This window comes from Hesperophylax consimilis, unplaced genomic scaffold (genome assembly GCF_061612785.1).
Source record: "Hesperophylax consimilis isolate HC1 unplaced genomic scaffold, BYU_Hcon_1.0 scaffold_299, whole genome shotgun sequence".
Classification (NCBI taxonomy): domain Eukaryota; kingdom Metazoa; phylum Arthropoda; class Insecta; order Trichoptera; family Limnephilidae; genus Hesperophylax; species Hesperophylax consimilis.
Window position 1 is genome coordinate 1 of NW_028301478.1, and position 5,000 is coordinate 5,000.

At 53.5% G+C, this 5,000-nt stretch overlaps 3 non-coding genes across 3 annotated transcripts in view; all 3 read left to right on the forward strand.

Annotated features, from left to right (window-relative positions):
• The first annotated feature begins 1,120 nt into the window (after positions 1–1,120).
• LOC149408424 (small subunit ribosomal RNA) lies at positions 1,121–3,060 on the forward strand. The gene has a single exon (XR_016305609.1). It is a non-coding gene; the product is annotated as a small subunit ribosomal RNA (ribosomal RNA).
• Positions 3,061–3,389: 329 nt separating this feature from the next.
• Positions 3,390–3,551, forward strand: LOC149408425 (5.8S ribosomal RNA). The gene has a single exon (XR_016305606.1). It is a non-coding gene; the product is annotated as a 5.8S ribosomal RNA (ribosomal RNA).
• Positions 3,552–3,962: 411 nt separating this feature from the next.
• Positions 3,963–5,000, forward strand: part of LOC149408426 (large subunit ribosomal RNA) — a 4,064-nt gene continuing 3,026 nt past the window's right edge. Inside the window, exon 1 of the ribosomal RNA XR_016305607.1 lies at positions 3,963–5,000. This exon is cut by the window's right edge and continues 3,026 nt beyond it. This is a non-coding gene — a ribosomal RNA (large subunit ribosomal RNA).

Here is a 5,000-nt window from a genome sequence, read left to right on the forward strand (position 1 = left end):
CGAAATAACGAATGGTAATATTTTTATAGTCTGAGAATGCCAAATTCTTTTTTTCTCATTTCCTAAATCTGTGTATTTTCTTATTTTTTCACTAACAGATTTTTGAATATTACAGGAATTCGGAATAGCGACATCGATGATATAAGTTATTTTTAAAAATTTTGTCATGTAAAACTATATCGGTTCTATTATGACTAATCGCTCGATCTGTTAGTTATATATTTAGTTAGTTATGTTAGTTATTTATTATTATTATTATTATATCTATGTTAAGTTTTTATTTTTATTTGAAATATGTTCTTATTGTGTAAATTTGAAATAACTACGTACCTCTGTATTAAGTTTTTTTAAACTCACCGGGAACGGTCGGTCGGTATCATCGATTAAATGAAATAATTTAAAATTTCCAAAATGCGAATACGAAAGTAAGTGACGAGAGTAAATTTATTTACCGAGACCGAGCGCCTTGTGCCCGGTTTCGCGAGCCGCCCGAGGCCCGACGGCCCGGCCGCCTGCGCGCCTTCGAGGGGTCGGAGCGGGCGCATCGCGCTCGGCGCCGTCCCGAGCGAGAACGCGACCCGGCACAGCTTTGTGCCCGCCGAGTGTGGCGGGCTCTCGATGCACGGCGTTCGCAAACTGCGGCGGCCTATCGGTCGTGTCGGCGGTGTTATTTGCGAGAAACTACGTGACGCCCGCTTCTGCGCGGCGTTCGCGCTCATGTTTTGACTCTGGAGTTCCGCGCGAGCAGAATTTTCAAAAGCAAAGGCGGAGGATTTTATCCCCGTCTCACTGTTGCCTCGCCAAAGGCGTGCGCTTTCGGTGTACACGTTTTACGAATGGGAATTATAAATCGGACGATAGCGTCGTCGCGGGTGCGGTCTCTCTCTCTCGGGCGGGAGCCGTCCTACGCGCGCTTTCTTCGTTTGAAGCAAAAATTTTCCCGCGGAGCTTTCGTCTAGCGACGGTCGCCGAGCGGGAGAATATAGCGGTACGCATAATGAGCGTGACTCGTGCGGGTGACTCCGTCGCGTGTTCTTTAACGCCGTGTTGTCCGCGCCCTCTACGCGAGGGCGGGCCTCTGTCGTTCGGAGGATTAAAAACCCTCCGACGGTGGTGCAGCTCCCTGGTTGATCCTGCCAGTAATCATATGCTTGTCTCAAAGACTAAGCCATGCAAGTCTCAGTAAAAGCCGAATTAAGGTGAAACCGCGAATGGCTCAATATATCAGTTTTGGTTCCTTAGATCGTACACGGTTACTTGGATAACTGTGGCAATTCTAGAGCTAATACATGCAAACGAGGTTCTGACCGGTAACGGGAGGAATGCTTTTATTAGATCAAAAACCAATCGGCGGCGGGGTTCGCGCCCCGTCCGTCGCCATTCGAGATGACTCTAGATAACTTTGAGCTGATCGCACGGTCTAGCACCGGCGACGCATCTTTCAAATGTCTGCCTTATCAACTGTCGATGGTAGTTTATGCGACTACCATGGTTGTCACGGGTAACGGGGAATCAGGGTTCGATTCCGGAGAGGGAGCCTGAGAAACGGCTACCACATCCACGGAAGGCAGCAGGCGCGCAAATTACCCACTCCCGGCACGGGGAGGTAGTGACGAAAAATAACGATACGGGACTCGTCCGAGGCCTCGTGATCGGAATGATTACACTTTAAATCCTTTAATGAGGATCCATTGGAGGGCAAGTCTGGTGCCAGCAGCCGCGGTAATTCCAGCTCCAATAGCATATACTAAAGTTGTTGCGGTTAAAAAGCTCGTAGTTGAAATTGTGTCCTGCGGTGTCGGTCTACCGAATGCGGTACGACAGGCACGTCTGCGGGGCTTCTCGCCGGTGCGTCCACCGCCGGCGTGTGTCGGTCGGCCTCACGGTCGGCCGCGCACCGAGGCGGGCCGTCGCGGCTGTTTACTTTGAACAAATTAGAGTGCTCAAAGCGGGCTAACACTTGCCTGAATATTGTACGCATGGAATAATAGAATAGGACCTCGGTTCTGTTTTGTTGGCTTTCTGATACCAGAGGTAATGATTAATAGGGACGACTGGGGGCATTCGTATTGAGACGTTAGAGGTGAAATTCTTGGATCGTCGCAAGACGGACTAAAGCGAAAGCATTTGCCAAAGGTGTTTTCATTAATCAAGAACGAAAGTTAGAGGTTCGAAGGCGATTAGATACCGCTGTAGTTCTAACCATAAATGATGCCAGCCAGCGATCCGCCGAAGTTTCATAATTTTAACCCGGTGGGCAGCTCCCGGGAAACCAAAGCTTTCGGGCTCCGGGGGGAGTATGGTTGCAAAGCTGAAACTTAAAGGAATTGACGGAAGGGCACCACCAGGAGTGGAGCCTGCGGCTTAATTCGACTCAACACGGGAAAACTCACCAGGCCCGGACACTGGAAGGATTGACGGATTAACAGCTCTTTCTCGATTCGGTGGGTGGTGGTGCATGGCCGCTCTTAGTTGGTGGAGCGATTTGTCAGGTTAATTCCGGTAACGAACGTAACTCTAGCCTATTAAATAGACGTGCAACCGGTATCACGAGGGTCCGTGTGCGCGCGGCTTCGGCGTTCGCGCGTCGGGGTCGTGCGTTTCGCGGTCTTCACTACCGGCGTACAATGAAAATCTTCTTAGAGGGACCGGCGGTATATATAGCCGCACGAGATTGAGCAATAGCAGGTCTGTGATGCCCTTAGATGTCCTGGGCCGCACGCGCGCTACACTGAAGGGATCAGCGTGTCCTCCTTGGCCTAACGGCCCGGGTAACCCGATGAAACCCCTTCGTGATAGGGATTGGGGTTTGCAATTCTCCCCCATGAACGAGGAATTCCTAGTAAAAGCGAGTCACCAGCTCGCGTTGATTGCGTCCCTGCCCTTTGTACACACCGCCCGTCGCTACTACCGATGGATGATTTGGTGAGGTCTTCGGACTGGTGCGCGGAAGCTCTCACGGGCATCCGACGCGTCGGAAAGTTTGACCGAATTTGATCATTTAGAGGAAGTAAAAGTCGTAACAAGGTTTCCGTAGGTGAACCTGCGGAAGGATCATTTCCTGTGTTTAATGTTTGTGCTTTCCATGATATGAAATATTATTATGAAACAAAACATATTATACATATAAACCATAATCGAACGAATGCTAAATTACTGCGTCGGAGATCGCCCTAGGGCGCCGATGCGAACCGAGAACCGCCGGCGTCGAGCGGAGGAGGGCTCCGTCCTCTATCCGCTCGTCCGGTGAAATTTTACCCGTCGCCGTGAAGGCGGCGGTACAAAATTAATCTTTTTGTCGAATGGAATTATAAACATTTCGAAAACGCAAACCAAATTGTAAAAACCGAAAACTAAAACGTATCTATTTATGTTTGTTTTATCATTATTACCCTGAACGGCGGATCACTCGGCTCGTGGGTCGATGAAGAACGCAGCTAAATGCGCGTCAGAGTGTGAACTGCAGGACACATGAGCATCGACATTTCGAACGCACATTGCGGTCCGAGCAAGACGTAGTTTGTCGACGGACCACTCCTGTTTGAGGGTCGCGCACACAATGCGACCAGACTGTTCTCTCGCCCCCGTCCTCGGACGGGGGCGCGCAGAGCGAGCGTTGCCGGCGTCGCCGGGGCCCGCGCGCGTCGTCTCCTCGGAGACGCGCGCCGGGACCTCGGCGTCCGGTTAAATTTGACGAAGTGCTCTCTCGATGCGCGCGATTTCCGCTTGCGTTATACCAAACGCGGAGGAACGCGTGCGAGCCTTGAGCTAGCGACGACGCTGAAAACTGGGCAGTCTACCGCGCGAGCGGTCGGCTGTCCGGGGCGATCTTCGCGCTCTCGGCCGCGCGCACCTCCGCGGACGCTCGTCGGTTTCGCGCCCGCTTGACAGAGTCTGCACGGGCGAGAATACGCGCACACTGTTGCTTTGCGTACTTCTCGAATTTATAAAATTTTTGTTGTCGACCTCAAATCAGGAGAGATCACCCGCCGAACTTAAGCATATCAGTAAGCGGAGGAAAAGAAACTAACGAGGATTCCCCGAGTAGCGGCGAGCGAAACGGGAAGAGCCCAGCGCTGAATCCTGCGGCCCCGGCGGGCCGCCGGGAAATGTAGCGTTCGGGAGGAGAGTTATACATACACGCGCGGTCATTAGTCACGGCTGCCTGTCCAAGTTCATCTTGAACGGGGCCCGCTTACCCGCAGAGGGTGCCAGGCCCGTGGTGACGGTAGCCGGCCGCGACGGTCTCTCTCCCTAGAGTCGGGTTGCTTGAGAGTGCAGCCCTAAGTGGGTGGTAAACTCCATCTAAGGCTAAATACTACCACGAGACCGATAGCGAACAAGTACCGTGAGGGAAAGTTGAAAAGAACTTTGAAGAGAGAGTTAAAGAGTACGTGAAACCGTTCAGGGGTAAACCTGTGGAACTCAAACGAGCGAACGGGGAGATTCATCGTGTCTTCCGTCGGGGCTCGCGCCTCGCGCAAACCTTCGCCTTCGGCTTTCGGGTCGGGGCGGTGGGTGCGCGGGTGCGCCGTCAGGCTCCCGGAGCGCGTGCACTTCTCCCTTAGTATAACACCGCGACCCGTCGCGCCGCGGTCGAATGCGCCGTGCGGTTGACCCGTCTCGCTCTGCGAGGCGGAGCCGCGGTGTCCACGGCCGCGGCGTACATTACGCAGCGACGGTAGAGAACGAGGATCGCGTCCGCCCCTCGCGGGCGTCCGTCGCGCTGCAGCGGCGTCCTTCGCGTGGCCCCCGGCGTCTAGTGCGTCGCGGGTGTCGCGCGTCGGGTGTCCGTCGTTAGCGGCGCGCTCTCGGACGGGACGCGTCCCGGTCGGCGGTGGTTTTGTTTTGGGCACTCACAGGACCCGTCTTGAAACACGGACCAAGGAGTCTAGCATGTGCGCGAGTCATTGGGAACACTGATAAACCCAGAGGCGAAATGAAAGTGAAAGGCCGGCCTCGAGCCGGTCGCAGGGAAGATGCGCGGGCGTCGTCAGACG